This window comes from Indicator indicator, chromosome 1, assembly GCF_027791375.1.
Source record: "Indicator indicator isolate 239-I01 chromosome 1, UM_Iind_1.1, whole genome shotgun sequence".
Classification (NCBI taxonomy): domain Eukaryota; kingdom Metazoa; phylum Chordata; class Aves; order Piciformes; family Indicatoridae; genus Indicator; species Indicator indicator.
Genome location: NC_072010.1, coordinates 106994044 through 107012210, shown reverse-complemented (window position 1 = coordinate 107012210; position 18167 = coordinate 106994044).

Here is an 18167-nt window from a genome sequence, read left to right as displayed (position 1 = left end):
ATATTATAATTGGGTATAATTGAATATACTGAACCAGTTATGGACTATATTGTTACAACCGTGCATCTGAATCAATATATATAAGGCGATTAATAGGTATAATTTTAATAATTAATAAATAATGATTTTCATAATTAGTATTTCATAATTCATAATTAATAACCATCATCCTCCATCCCTAATCACCCCTCCCACAACAAATCGTTGTTACCAATTTTGCTGCCCTAAGAAATTGAAGGTCCTAAAACATATTCAAGAACAGCACAATGATCAACAAAGCTTTTCCTGAGCCTGGTATTTTCATCAGATCCATTTGTGAAGTTAAGGTGACTCACACACCATCTGCCTGGCCCTGAAAGGGCAGCAGCTGATACCACCAAGTACTGCTGCCAGCTACCCTGTGCCAAAAGGGAGAAAACGGCTTCCAAAGGGCTTCTGTCATGTGAAGACTACTCATGCCAGAATCAGTAATCAGTAGACAGCTGAGTGGGAGCTTGGAAGTATTACTGCAGTGCAACTCTACCATCCTGACTTGAACAAAATATAGTGGGACAACTGGTATTTAAAGAGAATTTGGAGCATTAGTGACTACTACACTTCACTAGATGCCTGGATCATCAGCACCAAAGGTCTGCCCAGGTGTTCCTGTGCTCATTTTTTACCGAGGTTATAAAGGACTGTGAGTCAGTGAATGACTCAAACAGAGTCCTTTTATGCTCACACCAAGTCAGCACATGGTCCCATGTTCTCCCACCAGAACCAACCTTGGGCTTTACAGTAAAAAAAGGGACAGGATACAAGGCAAAAGGTAAAGAAAATAATTATGTATGATGTTTCACATGTACAGCCTCTCTCTTGTCATGAATATAGCTTAGTAAAGGACAGTTCTGATCCTTACTTAGTGTAAGCCTCCACAGTGCATATAAATTTTGTTTCCTGGGTTTTGGGTTTAAAAAAAAAAAAAACAAACTGTTGAATTGGCAGACATGAAAAGTACTTTAACATTTATGATGCATAATCATACCTTCCAGGTAGGAAAGTGAAAACTCTGGGAAGTTATAAGTGATATCTGCAGTACAGGCAGAATAGCTTTCCTGGTTTTCTGTTATAGTTTACAGAAACAGATGGGCACCCTAGAGAGAATATAAAATTACGTTCCTATGGTGATGTCTTGCGTGAGGACCGTAGGTATGTTTTTTTATGTAGGCTGATTTCTTCAAGGCATATCCTTTTCCCTCCTGGCCCTTCACACATAAAACATTAATTGCAGGTGTGTTGGGGAAGGTACAGCAGACAGGAAAGCTTAAGTGCCTGCACTTCTCAAACTGTGCAGGTTGTCATGACCCTATGAGGTTGAAATGGACCAGGATGAGGGCTATGTGAATGACATACATTGGTCTCCTGTCTTTACCCCATTTCTTCTCTTCCTAAAACCACAACAGAATACTTTGGAAGTAGGGGGGGAAGAAAAAATAAAATCTTCGTATTAATATTGAATGATTTCTTTATCTGATAATGTAAGAATGACACATTCTCCCAGTTTTTCAAAGATCCACCCCCCATGGCTTTGAGAGTGGTTTTCAGCAAACCGTTGTAGCGTTCGATCTTCCCTGCAGCTGGTGCATAGTAGGGAATGTGGAATATCCACTCGATGCCGTGCTCTTTGGCCCAGTTTTTTACAAGATTGTTCTTGAAATGAGTTCCGTTGTCTGACTCAATCCTCTCTGGAGTTCCGTGTCTCCACAGGATTTGTCTCTCCAGACCAAGAATGGTGTTACGTGCAGTTGCACGAGGAACTGGATAAGTTTCCAGCCATCCAGTGCTTGCCTCTACCATAGTCAGCACATACTGCTTACCAGATCGAGAACGAGGTAGAGTGATGTAGTCAATCTGCCAGGCTTCACCATACTTGTACTTGGACCATCGGTCACCGTACCACAAGGGCTTGATCCGCTTTGCCTGCTTAATAGCAGCACAAATGTCACAGTCATGGATGACTTGTGTGATAGCATCCATGGAAATGTCAATGGATCTGTCACGAGCCCATCGGTAGGTTGCATCTCTGCCTTGATGTCCTGACGAGTCATGGGCCCACCGAGCTAAGAACAGCTCACCTCGGTGTTTCCAGTCAAGATCAGGATCAGGATCAGAGTTTGTGTCCACCTGGGAAACTCTTGCAGCTAGATCTGCCTGATGGTTGTGTTGTTGTTCTTCAGTAGCTTTGCTCTTAGGAATGTGAGCATCGATGTGTCTCACTTTCACTGGGATTCTCTCAATGAGAGCAGCAATGTCTTGCCACAGATCTGCAGCCCAGATTGGCTTTCCTTTCCTCTGCCAGCCATTCTTCTTCCAGTCTTTCAGCCAACCCCACAAGGCATTGGCTACCATCCATGAGTCGGTGTAGAGATAAAGCTTTGGCCATCTCTCACGTTCAGCTATGTTAAGAGCTAGCTGGACAGCTTTTACCTCTGCGAATTGACTGGATTCTCCTTCTCCATCTCTCGCTTCTGCAACTCTGCGCGTTGGACTCCACACTGCAGATTTCCATCTCCGCTTGTTCCCAACAAGACGACAGGAACCGTCTGTGAACAAAGCATATCTCTTTTCATCATCAGACAGATCACTGTAAGGAGGAGCTTCCTCAGCACGAGTTACTCTCTCCTCTGGAGGTTTAGCACAGCTTGTGCCTTCTGGACAGTTTGTGATCACCTCCACCAAACCAGGCCTTTCGAGATTTCCCATTCGAGCTCTCTGTGTTATCAGAGCCATCCACTTAGACCAGGTAGCATCTGTTGCATGATGTGGTGAAGAACCTTTGCCTTTGAACATCCAATTCAGAACTGGCAATCTAGGAGCTAGAAGAAGTTGTGACTCAGTTCCGATGACTTCAGAAGCAGCTTTCACTCCTTCATAAGCAGCTAAAATCTCTTTCTCTGTTGGAGTGTAGTTTGCCTCTGAGCCTCTGTAGCCACGACCCCAGAAACCAAGAGGACGTCCTCGTGTCTCCCCTGGAGCTCTTTGCCATAAGCACCAGGTTGGACCATTGTCACTCGCAGCCGTGTACAGAATGTTCTTAATGTCTGGACCAGCTCGGACAGGTCCCAGACCCATCGCTTGGACTACCTCTCGCTTGATCTGGTCAAAGGCTGCTTGTTGCTCAGGACCCCATTGGAAACTGTTTCTCTTTCGAGTCACATCATAGAGAGGTTTCACAATCTGACTGTATCCAGGAATGTGCAGTCTCCAAAATCCCACTATGCCTAAGAAACGCAGAGTTTCTTTCTTGTTGATGGGATTTGCCATGGTGGAGACTCTGTTTATCACATCCATTGGGATATGACGGCGACCGTCTTGCCACCGCACTCCCAGAAACTGGATTTCTCTGGCAGGTCCTTTCACCTTGTCTCGCTTGATAGCGAAACCGGCTTGCAAGAGAATGTCAATGATTTTGTTACCTTTCTCGAAGACTTCTTCAGCAGTCTCACCCCAGACGATGATGTCATCGATGAACTGAATGTGTTCTGGAGCTCCACCTTTCTCCAAAGCATCATGGATCACTGCATGGCAGATGGTTGAACTGTGAATCCACCCCTGGGGCAAACGATTGAATGTATACTGAATGCCTCTCCAGGTGAAAGCAAACTGAGGCCTGCATTCCTCTGCTATGGGAATAGAGAAGAAAGCATTAGCAATGTCTATGGTAGCATACCATTTGGCCTGCTTGGATTCCAGCTCATATTGGAGTTCCATCATGTCTGGTACAGCTGCACTCATGGGTGGAGTTACTTCATTCAAGGCACGGAAATCAACTGTCAGACGCCACTCTCCATTCTGCTTTCTCACAGGCCAGATTGGACTGTTGAAAGGTGAATGAGTTTTGCTGATGACCTTCTGACTCTCCAACTGACGAATCAAGTTTTGAATGGGCACCAAAGAGTCACGGTTGGTTCTGTATTGTCTGTGATGCACAGTTTGAGAAGCAACCGGCAGCTTTACATCCTCTATCTCATGTTGTCCCACAACTGCAGATTCATCTGAAAGCTCAGGTCTAATGGACAACTTCAATTTTCCTCCATCAATTTCTACAGTTGCTATTCCAAAAGCCCATTTGTAACCCTTAGGGTCTTTAAAACACCCTTCTCTCAGAAAGTCAATTCCCAAAATACAAGGTGCATTAGGACCTGTTACAATAGTATGTTTCTTCCACTGCTTCCCAGTTAAACTTATATCAACCTCTATCTTAAACAACTCTTGAGATCCACCAGTGACTCCCTGAATAGTTATAGATTCTCCCCCTTGATAATTTGATGGTATTATGGTGCACTGAGCTCCTGTGTCAACCAAGGCCCTGTACTTCTGAAATTTTGAAGTGCCAGGCCACTGGATGTACACATCCCAATAGATTCTGTTATCTCCATTCTCCCTTACCTCCCCCTGGCGGAAGGCAGGGCACCCCTAATGGTGGGGATTACCTCCACATGTACAGCCGGCACAATGTCCAGCACCAGAATTAGGATCACTGTTGGAGCTATCAGAGTTGTTCTGGGAAACTGAGGAAGCGACAGCTACCCTTCTGGTATTGCTACCTCGGGATCTGCCCCTCTGCAGCTCCCGTAACCTCTTGAAAAGATCAGAAGTTGGTTGACCATCCCATCTGTTCATGTTCTCACCAAACTGATCACGCAGAGTTATCCAGATACTGCCACGTGATTGCCTCTGCTGTCTGTTTTGGTTTGACCTATTCTGGAATGGCCTTCTTGGAGCACGTCTGTTCCTAGCAGCTGAAACTTGTATCCATCTGGAGGAAGAGGAATTAGAATCATCCCCCTTCATCAAGTTGGATATGGAGGTTTTAAGTTCCTCCTTCAGCTCTTTCATGCAATTCTTCATTTCTCCAGACAAAGTTTCAATGGCTGAAACCAAAGAAGTACGTGCGAGACTATCCTCCAGTTGCCTCATTTGGTCAGTGAAATGGCCAACAGTGGGAGGCACTCCACCATAATTTCTTGCCACAATCCTGCTTGCCAGAATAGTAGCATAATTAGGAGGAGCAAGCTTAATGAGCTTTTTGGCAAGGCCTGTTCCAACAGGAATTTCATCAGGATTCAGAGTCTTATGATCTCCATACATTACTTCTCTCACAGCAAACTCTCTCAGACGCTTGATTCCCTCAGCTATTGTGGTCCAAGGCTTAGGGTTCCATGGTAAATCATCTCTGCTGGGGTACCTCAGCGAGACTGCCAGTAGGAGGCGTGCCCACAGAGAAACTTTACCAATGCACTTGCCTAGGTGCCTGTCTATGCCTGTATCCTTTGAGAGCATCCCCAACTGAGAGGCCGACTTGTCGCCTACCACCAATGCTGGGGCTCCCATATCAAAACACCTGGCTAGCCAAGACAGGACTGGCTCATTATCTCCTCTGATGTAATCCTTCCTCACATGTCTAATTTCCTGTCTGGGTGCATTAGCTGACTGTATGTCATCCTCATCATCATCATCATCATCATCCTGAGGTCGCTGTCCCCATAATCCTATTTTAATCCTCCGTTGAATTTCTTTGAGTTCAGAGGCACTACCAGCAGTTGCTAATCTACTAGGGTCTACATCCTGACCTACATCTCCATCATCCATGTGGGGTCTCAAGAGGTCTACCAGAGTTTTAAGGCTAACCCTCTCTTCCTCATCAGAAGGATCTTTCTTAACAGAGGGACCCTGAGTAGAAGGACCCTCATCTCCATCTGCACCATCTCCTGCAGCATCTGCATCTCCTTTACGCTTTCTGGTTACAGTGGCGATCAAATTTACTGGCTTGGTTTTCACATTCACAGCAGAGTTGGAAGAGCAAGTAGCCTTATGTCTTTCTTGATACAGTGCTATCAGTAGCCATATGATTATTCCAAGAAGCAACAAAATTAAGATTAAGGCTAGTACAAGATATCTAAGGTACCACTGGTTCCAAGGACCCTCTGTAGTTGTAAGAGGAGTAACAAACTCATATGTGTCTGCTAGCAGATCCATAGTTGAGTTACCATAGCTTCTTAGCCCAATAAGACCATAACAGAATTCACCAACATTCAGTAACTTGTTCTTAACCCAAAGAAACGACTTATATGCCACATATCTCACAATCTTGTCTATCATGCAGGAAACAGCCCATCTGTAGACAATCACACTGATAACAGAGGAAATAAAATTACTCAAAATCCAAAACAGCTTCATTTTGCTTCCTAATCTGAGCAGAAATAAATCACAAGCAATCGAGCCCCGAGTTGGAGCGCCAAAAATAAAAAGTGTGTCGGTGTGAGCTGAAATTCCCCCCCCCACCGACAATAACCAGGCTAGCCCAGTCTGGAAGCAAATGAAAAGCTGTATTTACAAGCAGAGTCTAAAATCTACAATGAAATGCAATGAATATGTAGAAATATACAAAATTCACAACATTCATAAATATATACAATCAACAGAAAAAGCACAACCGATCTCCCTTTGCTTCCCCCCAAGGGGACCCTCCCAAAGGGGCCTCCCTCTCCCAGGAGCTTCCCCCCCAGACCCCCCTGGACAGAGAAGCACAGTTAGTTAAGCAGAAAGTTGTTAACTTAGCTGCCAAGGTCAGTGTGTTATCTTCAGCCAGAAGAGAAGAAGAAAACAGCAGCCAGACAGCCCAGCAACTGCCCCCACTGCCGAACGCAGAATGTGCAGAGTGCCTACTTTGTTTTGGGTAATAGTTCTTAAACATTTCTATCTATCCAATGGAAGTGTTTAGAACAATCGTTATTTTGCTTTCTTACACCCAATAGTGACTTATTTACATTCTTTCACTTTCTCTGTTTTGAACTTTGCAAGGAAAAATTAAAAAGACAGTTTCAAACCATCACAGTCAATGATTTTGTTACCTTTCTCGAAGACTTCTTCAGCAGTCTCACCCCAGACGATGATGTCATCGATGAACTGAATGTGTTCTGGAGCTCCACCTTTCTCCAAAGCATCATGGATCACTGCATGGCAGATGGTTGAACTGTGAATCCACCCCTGGGGCAAACGGTTGAATGTGTACTGAATGCCTCTCCAGGTGAAAGCAAACTGAGGCCTGCATTCCTCTGCTATGGGAATAGAGAAGAAAGCATTAGCAATGTCTATGGTAGCATACCATTTGGCCTGCTTGGATTCCAGCTCATATTGGAGTTCCATCATGTCTGGTACAGCTGCACTCATGGGTGGAGTTACTTCATTCAAGGCACGGAAATCAACTGTCAGACGCCACTCTCCATTCTGCTTTCTCACAGGCCAGATTGGACTGTTGAAAGGTGAATGAGTTTTGCTGATGACCTTCTGACTCTCCAGCTGACGAATCAAGTTTTGAATGGGCACCAAAGAGTCACGGTTGGTTCTGTATTGTCTGTGATGCACAGTTTGAGAAGCAACCGGCAGCTTTACATCCTCTATCTCATGTTGTCCCACAACTGCAGATTCACCTGAAAGCTCAGGTCTAATGGACAACTTCAATTTTCCTCCATCAATTTCTACAGTTGCTATTCCAAAAGCCCATTTGTAACCCTTAGGGTCTTTAAAACGCCCTTCTCTCAGAAAGTCAATTCCCAAAATACAAGGTGCATTAGGACCTGTTACAATAGTATGTTTCTTCCACTGCTTCCCAGTTAAACTTATATCAACCTCTATCTTAAACAACTCTTGAGATCCACCAGTGACTCCCTGAATAGTTATAGATTCTCCCCCTTGATAATTTGATGGTATTATGGTGCACTGAGCTCCTGTGTCAACCAAGGCCCTGTACTTCTGAAATTTTGAAGTGCCAGGCCACTGGATGTACACATCCCAATAGATTCTGTTATCTCCATTATCCCTTACCTCCCCCTGGCGGAAGGCAGGGCACCCCTAATGGTGGGGATTACATCCACATGTACAGCTGGCACAACGTCCAGCATCAGAATTAGGATCACTGTTGGAGCTATCAGAGTTGTTCTGGGAAACTGAGGAAGCGACAGCTACCCTCCTGGTATTGCTACCTCGGGATCTGCCCCTCTGCAGCTCCCGTAACCTCTTGAAAAGATCAGAAGTTGGTTGACCATCCCATCTGTTCATGTTCTCACCAAACTGATCACGCAGAGTTATCCAGATACTGCCACGTGATTGCCTCTGCTGTCTGTTTTGGTTTGACCTATTCTGGAATGGCCTCCTTGGAGCATGTCTGTTCCTAACAGCTGAAACTTGTATCCATCTGGAGGAAGAGGAATCAGAATCATCCCCCTTCATCAAGTTGGATATGGAGGTTTTAAGTTCCTCCTTCAGCTCTTTCATGCAATTCTCCATCTTTCCAGACAGAGCCTCAATGGCTGAAACCAAAGAAGTACGTGCAAGACTATCCTCCAACTGCCTCATTTGGTCAGTGAAATGGCCAACAGTGGGAGGCACTCCACCATAATTTCTTGCCACAATCCTGCTTGCCAGAATAGTAGCATAATTAGGAGGAGCAAGCTTAATGAGCTTTTTGGCAAGGCCTGTTCCAACAGGAATTTCATCAGGATTCAGGGTCTTATGATCTCCATACATTACTTCTCTCACAGCAAACTCTCTCAGACGCTTGATTCCCTCAGCTATTGTGGTCCAAGGCTTAGGGTTCCATGGTAAATCATCTCTGCTGGGGTACCTCAGCGAGACTGCCAGTAGGAGGCGTGCCCACAGAGAAACTTTACCAATGCACTTGCCTAGATGCCTGTCTATGCCTGTATCCTTTGAGAGCATCCCCAACTGAGAGGCCGACTTGTCACCTACCACCAATGCTGGGGCTCCCATATCAAAACACCTGGCTAGCCAAGACAGGACTGGCTCATTATCTCCTCTGATGTAATCCTTCCTCACATGTCTAATTTCCTGTCTGGGTGCATTAGCTGACTGTATGTCATCCTCATCATCATCATCATCATCATCCTGAGGTTGCTGTCCCCATAATCCTGTTGTAATCCTCCGTTGAATTTCCTTGAGTTCAGAGGCTCTGCCAGCAGTTGCTAATCTACCAGGGTCTACATCCTGACCTACATCTCCATCATCCATGTGGGGTCTCAAGAGGTCTACCAGAGTTTTAAGGCTAACCCTCTCTTCCTCATCAGAAGGATCTTTCTTAACAGAGGGACCCTGAGTAGAAGGACCCTCATCTCCATCTGCACCATCTCCTGCAGCATCTGCATCTCCTTTACGCTTTCTGGTTACAGTGGCCACCAAATTTACTGGCTTGGTTTTCACATTCACAGCAGAGTTGGAAGAGCAAGTAGCCTTATGTCTTTCTTGACACAGTGCTATCAGTAGCCATATGATTATTCCAAGAAGCAACAAAATTAAGGCAAGCACAAGATATCTAGGGTACGACTGGTTCCAAAGACCCTCTGTAGTTGTAAGAGGAGTAACAAACTCATATGTGTCTGCTAGCAGATCCATAGTTGAGTTACCATAGCTTCTTAGCCCAATAAGACCACAACAGAATTCACCAACATTCAGTAACTTGTTCTTAACCCAAAGAAACGACTTATATGCCACATATCTCACAATCTTGTCTATCATGCAGGAAACAGCCCATCTGTAGACAATCACACTGATAACAGAGGAAATAGAATTACTCAAAATCCAAAACAGCTTCATTTTGCTTCCTAATCTGAGCAGAAATAAATCACAAGCAATCGAGCCCCGAGTTGGAGCGCCAAAAATAAAAAGTGTGTCGGTGTGAGCTGAAATTCCCCCCCCCACCAACAATAACCAGGCTAGCTCAGTCTGGAAGCAAATGAAAAGCTGTATTTACAAGCAGAGTCTAAAATCTACAATGAAATGCAATGAATATGTACAAATATACAAAATTCACGACATTCACAAATATATACAATCAGCAGAAAAAGCACAACCGATCTCCCTTTGCTTCCCCCCAAGGGGACCCTCCCAAAGGGGCCTCTCTCTCCCAGGAGCTTCCCCCCCAGACCCCCCTGGACAGAGAAGCACAGTTAGTTAGAGCAGAAAGTTGTTAACTTAGCTGCCAAGGTCAGTGTGTTATCTTCAGCCAGAAGAGAAGAAGAAACAGCAGCCAGACAGCCCAGCAACTGCCCCCACTGCCGAACGCAGAATGTGCAGAGTGCCTACTTTGTTTTGGGTAATAGTTCTTAAACATTTCTATCTATCCAATGGAAGTGTTTAGAACAATCGTTATTTTGCTTTCTTACACCCAATAGTGACTTATTTACATTCTTTCACTTTCTCTGTTCTGAACTTTGCAAGGAAAAATTAAAAAGACAGTTTCAAACCATCACACACATAAAAATATTTCATGGTGAAGAAAGTTATGTTTCATTCTCAATGACATTTTCTTTTTTTACTTAGTGTTTCTTATACTTCAAATGTCAGCTCATTTTTCATAACTTTTTTCATATTTCAACATGAAAGATCAAAACCCTTTATTATGACGTTCTCATCCTTCAGTGAAACTAGTCAGTGAATTGGATGTAAATCTGGAAGTTGTTTGGTCAGTCTGAAGTTACTGTCACGGTGAGGAAAGAAACGGATCACAGAATACCAAGGATTGGAAGGGACCTTTAGGAGATCATCTGGTCCAATACCCTGCTAAAGCAGGTTAGCCTAGATCAGGTTGCACAGAAACACATCCAGGCTGGTTTTGAAAGTGTCCAGAGACTTCACAACATGTCTGGGCAGCCTATTCCAATGCACTGTCACCCTCAAAGTAAAGAGGTTTTTTCCTTAAGTTCAAGTGAAACCTTCTGTGTTCTAGTTCATACCCATTACTGCTTGTCCTATTACCAGCCACCACTGAAAAGAGCCCAGCACCCATTGACAAGATCCCCTCTCAGTCTTCTCTTTTCCACGCTAAAGAGCCTCAGGTCTCTTAGCCTTTCCTCATAAGATAAAAGCTTCAGCACCGTAATCATCTTTGTGGCCCTGCATGGCTTTCCTCCAATCTTCAGACATCTCCCCTGTTCTCCATGAACTTTGAAAATAACCTTAGCCAGTTCCATCAGCACTCATGACTGCAGCCCATCGAGGCCCATGGATTTGTGGGTGTCCAGCTTGTCTAGGTGATCTCTAATCCAGTCCTCCTTGACTAAGGGAGAGCTTTCCCGCCTCCAGACTTTCTCTCTTACCTCCAGGGAATGAGTATCAGCCTTAGCACTAAAGACTGAAGCAGCATTCAGTAACTCCACCTTCTCTGTATCACCTGTCAGTAGGTCACCCACCTCGTTCAGAAGGGGGCTGATATTTTGCCTGGAGTTTCTTTTCCTGATGATGTACCTGAAGAAGTCCTTGCTATTTTTTGCAACTTTTGCCAGATTTAATTCCATTAGGGCCTTAGATTTCATTGTAACATCCCTACATACTCTGACAACATTTCTGTTTTCCTCCCAAGTGGCCAGTCCCTTTTTCCATATACTGTGAACTTCTTTCTTCCATTTTAGTTTTACCAGAAGTTCCTTGCTTAATCATGAAGGTTTCTTGCTTACCCTTCTTGATTTGTCACTCATATTGATGCACCCAATATTGAGCTTGGAAGAGGTGCTTGAATATAAACCATCTTTCTTCAGTCCCCCTGTTTTCTAGAGCCCTAACTCATGGGATTCTTCCAAAGAGGTTTTTGACGAGGTCAAACTCATCTCTCTTGAAGTCCAGGGTTGCAGTCCTATGTACTACCTACCTACTTCCTTGCATGATTGTGAATTCCACCATCTTCCACCATCTCATGGTCACTGCAGCCAAGGCTGCTTCCAACCTTCACATTCCCAACCAGAAGTTCTTTGCTCATTATCACAAGGTCCAGCAGCTCTCCTCTCCTTGTAGGGTCCTTCATCACCTGTCTCAAAAAGTTATCATCAATGCACTGCAGGATCTTCCTGGACTGTTTGTTTTTCATGTATTCTCTTTCCAGGAAGTATCAGGGTGGTTGAAGTTCCTCATGATAATCAGGGCATGTGATCTTGAGGCTACTTTAAGCTCTTTAAGTGACTTTAAGATGAAGAATTCCATGTCTCTACAGCATTTTTCAATCCTCTTTTAGAGACTTTTGTTTTACCATTAATCCTTGTAAAGCAGCACATCCTGTCTTGCCAGAAGAGTCCAATATTATTGCATTTACCAGCCTAATATGTAGATAAACACAGAGTGTCAGGTTTTTTTTTTGGAGGATACTACCAAAAGCAATGAGAAATGACAACTTATAAATTGTCTTATTAGCCTCTTGAATCGAGCCAAGATAGAATCTTACCACTTGCCAGCAAATAACTCAACACTCTTTCCCAGTCCCTGATGTCCCCAGTTGTCCCTGTGAGAGCTGCGCTGGGGAGGTACTTGTGGCAAGCTCCTCTTGGAGTCACTGAAGAGTATGGACCTGCACACCTCCCCCAGATGCTGTCAGCCAGCTCACAGGAGGCATAACATTTCAGACATAAACTGAGAGATTGTTTATAAAATTAAGTGCTTTCATTTCTGTTTTATCTTCCTGTTTCTGGAATGGGAAAAATACTTGGGTCTCAAAGACCAGTTTATGCTGTATTTAATTCCGTTACAAGGGCAAAAAATACTGATAAACCACATAGCTGTTATTTGTTTTGACCTAATATCCTGCAAACTACAATAAATGGAACTTTTTTTTCTACCCTATGAAGATGAAATTCTTGGCTTTAAAGAAGGACTGGAGATTAGAACTTAAGACATTTTTATTACGACTGCTATCTTGTTTATTACCTTTTCTTGTCTTCTTCTTTTTTTTTTTTTTTTGGAAATGATTTGTGAATAAACTGCCTTAAAAAAAAAAAAAGATAGAAAGAAGATAGGCTTAGATTATATTAAAGTTCATGTGGGAAAAGATTGTAAGGTAGTTCTACTTGTAGTCCAGTGCGGTGTTAAGATAAAAGATGCTGATGTTTGCCTGTGTCAGAGCCCTGGACTGTTGGTGGAATTATTTGGAAAAATTAACCTTTGCCTCCAGTTTTCAATGCTTCAATAAGGACTTGCTCTGACACATCTAAGTGAGCTGAAACAATCAAACAGTTTACAGTATCATAAAATTGTCAGGGTTGGAAGGGATCTCAAGGATCATTTACTTCCAACCCCCCCTGCCATGGGCAGGGACTAGAACAGGTTGCTCAAAGCCCCATACAGCCTGGCCTTAAAAACCTCCAGGGATGGAGCTTCTACCACCTCCCTGGGCAACCTGTTCCAGTGTCTCACCACCCTTATGGTTAAGAATTTCTTCCTAACATCCAATCTGAATCTACCCATTTCTAGTTTTGCTCCATTCCCCCTAGTCCTATCACTACCTAACATCCTAAAAAGTACTTCACCAGCTTTCTTGCAGGCTCCATTAAGATATTGAAAGGCCACAACAAGGTCTTCTCACAGTCTTCTCTTCTTCAAACCGAACAACCCCAACTCTCAGCCTGCCCTCATAGGGGAGGGGTTTCAGCCGTCCAATCATCCTCCTGACCCTTCTCTGGACACATTCCAGCATGTCCACATCTTTCTTGTAATAAGGGTTTCAGAACTGGACTCAGTACTCCAGGTATAGCCTCACAAAAGTGGTGTAGGGGGGGGAGAATCACTTCCCTCATCCTGCTGGCTATGGTTCTCTTGATGTACCCCAGGATATGGTTGGCTTCCTGGGCTGCAAGTGCACACTGACGGTTCATATTGAGCTTCTCAATCACCAGCATGCCCAAGTCCTTTTCTTCAGCTTGTATCAGTGCCTGGGATTGCCCCAACCCAGGTGCAGGACCTATCAGCATGGTTTATTATTTCATCTGTGGTTGATTTGCCTCCTATCTGGGTACTAACAATGATTTAAGTAAAATGAAAAGGAGTCTTCAGTCCGCTTGTCAAAGAATGAAGGATTAAATTCTTTTAATAGTCTGTTCATGTAGATCTTAAGTGATGGTGTTTGATTGCACTTGTGGGTAGTGCAGCAAATGCAGTCTCAGATTTTGAAGGAATAATGAACTTTTTTTAATCTTGTTTGAAATAGATAATTTTTTCAGATTTGACTTTTTTTCTTCATCTTATTCCAAAGTAACAACAAGGCAGACCTTAAAAAAAAAAAAAAGAAAAGGTGAAAGACAGGAACATGAAAAAATACTATCTAGTTTTGTGCTTAGATGTAACACCATCAGAAATAATCTGAAGGGCTAGCTTGTGTTCAGGACTTTTGATTGTAGAAACCATTCATTAAATAACACAGGATTTGGTCAGAAATTTATTTAAAAGCTCTATAAATATCAAGCAGTTTATTTTTAAGATGTAGGCTATGTGTTGAACTTTGGGTTCATTAATTGTGAAATCTCTGCAAAAGGAATTGTCAAGGGTTAGAGCTAGGTTAGACAACATACAGTGGATGTGTTTTAACTTGATTTCAGTAAAGTATTCAACACTGACTCCCACAGTATCCTTGCAGCTAAACTGAGGAAGTGTGGTCTGGATGATTGGGTAGTGAGGTGGATTGAGAACTGGTTGAAGGGAAGAAGTCAGAGAGTTGTCAGTGGGGTGGAGTCTAGTTGGAGGCCTGTGTCTAGCAGAGTCCCTCAGGATCAGTACTGGGACCAGTACTATTCAATATCTTCATCAACAACCTGGATGAGGGAACAGAGAGCATTGTCGGCAAGTTTGCTGTTGATGCCAAACTGGGTGGAGTGGCTGACACACCTGAGGGTTGTGCTGCCATTCAGTGAGACTTAGACAGGCTGGAAAGCTGGGCAGGGAGAAATTGAATGAAATCCAACAAGGGCAAGTGTAGAGTCTTGCACCTGGAAAAGAACAACCCCAATGTATCAGCACAGGCTGGGGACTGACCTGTTGGAGAGCAGTGAAGGGGAAAAGGACCTGGGGGTCCTAGTGGATGGGAGGTTGACCATGAGCCAGCAATGTGCTCTTGAGCCTAAGAAAGCCAACACCATTCTGGGGTGGATTAGAAGGGGTATAGTTAGTAGGTTGAGAGAGGTTCTTTTCCCCCCTCTATTCTGCCCAGGTGAGGCTGCATCTGGAATATTGTATCCAGTTCCTGGGCCCCTCAGTTCAAGAAGCACAGGGAACTGCTTGAAAGAGCCCAGCGCAGAGACATAGAAATTATTGAGAGAGTGGAACATCTTCCTTACAAGGAGAGACTGAGGAAACTGGGGCTCTTTAGTTTGGAGAGGAAGAGACTGAGGGGTGAACCTCATTAGTGTTTATAAATATGTAAAGGGTGAGGGCCAAGAGGATGGAGTCAGGCACTTCTTGGTGATGCCCAATGATAAGACAAGGGGAAATGGATCATTTGAGTGTTACAGTCAGCATAAAAGAAATGACAGAAAAGACAGAGAAGTAAAGCGGAAGAGCTCTCACTTTTGTTGGAAACAACTTATAGTAGCAGCTGAGTCCAGCTGTTGCAGCATGCCAGATGTGGTGAGGTAACATCCTGAGACTATGCTCACAGCTGATGGGTGTCAGTATGGGGCAGTACCAGGAGGAGGTCCATGAGCCACCTGTGTCCATGCAGGTGGAAACATATTATTGCTTACTTTCAGTTGTTGATTATTTTCAGCACAACTCATGAGCCCTGGCGCATGCTACCATGAAATACAGAATGGCTCTATGGAGATCAGCTGCTTGTAAGAGACCAAGCACAGTGCTTCACTTCAAGTATTTGGCTACTGCATAGACACCTTCCTTTCTAGATCATCTTTAAAGCTGTTCCCTTCAGAGCATCTAGATAAGGCACAAAAGGGTAAATAGTTTCCTTGCTCCTAATCTCAGTTTTTCAGGGATTCCTGAGTGGAATCCATTTCTTTGATGGCAGTAAATATAATCAAACAATTTTGAGATAAGAGGCTTTAAGAGACCTGTCTCAGAAGAACTGTAGACTTGGAAGTGACTGTCCCACAGTTTTGGAACTGTCCATCTTTCTTGTCATTTTCCATCTTTCAAAGACTTGAAGGTATAAATATAATTTCCAGCTCAGATGTACTTACGATCTTCAGGCTTGGGTTTTTAATGAGATGCTGCAATGCCCCATGTACAGTCATTTAGATATATGCAGGAATTTGTTTCTTTGTACATTTATAAACAGATAAAAATTGCTTTATCTTCACCTTAAAACCAAAATTACTAAGATTTATGTAAGAAGATAATAAAACATAACAAAGGACCTGAAGCTATCTGTCGAGGGGTAATATAAACTCCACTTAGTCTTCAATAAAAACAAAATAGCATACCATAACCATTTACAGCATGTACTTTAACACAATTAGCAGTCTGAATGCTCTGAAGAGCTTCTGGAATGTGTTAACATGGAAGCTGAATGTCATTTTACAGAGGAAGAGTGATCTTTTCAATATTTTTTGTGCCACTACAGAGATTAAATGTTACTTTTATGTGCATTTATAAAACTATCTTTTCAGTTATTAATAAGTGCCAAAATTTTACAACTAACTGTGACTTCCCTGCCCATGGCAGCAGGGGTTGGAACTACATGATCCTTGAAGTCCCTTCCAACCCTGACAATTCTGTGATTCTGAGATTCTTTTTTTTTAAGTTAAATATGTTGAACTGAATATAGCTAGTATGTATTTATTTAATTATATATAAATATTATTTTTCCAATTTAAAATGTGTTTGTTTCAGTTACGCAGGACAAAATTTGCACTAAGTAAAAATCATTTAATTGATTTCAACAATTGGTTCATAGTAAAGTAGAATATATTCAGATCTTAATAACTTACACTTTTGGATGTTCAGTCTAGATGTTTTAATATGTTTTGAGAAGAAAATACTAAATGGTTCAGTTTTATAGCATGGGAACAGCTTAGAAAGCTGTAAGGGATTCATTCCATCTTTCTCAGACTAGATCATAAACCCCTTGTCTAAATACATATGAGTAATGTGAGAGAAAATATAAATCTACAATGGCAAGAATGGCAAACAGAAGCTAAATCCCTTCTTACATCTTGCCTCAGTTTTTAGCCAGCCTTCAGCTGGTGGATGATCTTAAATTATTTTTAAAAAAGAAGTAAAAAATCATTTATAAAAATAGTCAATTTTTGAAAGAAAAAAAACAGTCTTTAGCATCTGTAGTAACATCAGCTATGGCATAGTTTACAGTGCTATTAATTTCAAGGGAGAAAGTTAGCTGCTTCTATTCAAAGACAGGGAATGCTTTTATGAGATATAAATGTGTGTGTGTATAAAATGTGATGAAGTAATTGTAACAGCTATTTATGTGCTTATATTGGGCCACATGCTTTGGCTGAGGCAATAGGCACAGCCCTGATAGGTTCAATATAATTGTGAATGCTTTAGCCTTGGATTTAAGTATTTATCTTTTCAGGAACAGGGATAATCTTCAAACGGATAATAAGATCAGGAGTAGGTGAAGGAGGATGCAAACATGAATGTTGCTTGCAGCAGCATTCATTGGTAGTTTCAGCAATGGGGTTAATTTGGCGTTGAGAGCTCTTTTTACCTCTATGAAGACAAAGACTGTAGTAGTCAGCATATGTTGGCTTAAAATTACTTATCACCATATCTTTTGCAGACATATACAGAATATAGATACAGTAAAATCATGTGTAACAAAAGTAAGAGCAGTTAACTCTTTTGGTTTCTTTCTCATTCTGACATTTAAAAATTTTGTTTAAAAGAAATATTATTCCAATAAAATCTAGCCTAACTATATACAGATACAAGTCTTTTTTACATACAAGTTTTTTTTTCAAAAATAATCAATCCATTTACTTTTCTGAATTAAGTAGGACTGCAGCCAGCTTTATTCTATAAGAATTAAATCTGTGATGGCCAAAACACAGATTCTGTGCCAGACTGTGAGGAGGAGGAGAAGGAAGAGAACTCCTTTCTACATGAGGTTGGGAGTCACAGAAAAATCTGTGGGGGTTAGAGAAATGCTGTACAGTGAGTGAAATTGATGGAACATGATTGTTTTGGACACTGTGTCTGAAACAAGTGAGTAGAAATGAAGCTTAGCCTCTTTATCTTCCCTCTCCTTCACCAGAGCCCTGGGAGATAAACAATCTCTGTTTTCTGAACCAAGCCAGTTGTACTACATACCAGAGTAAATAACTCTCTCTATTACCCCTGCTCATATATTCCTTATTAATCCTATTTTAGCCTTATTTCTTGTC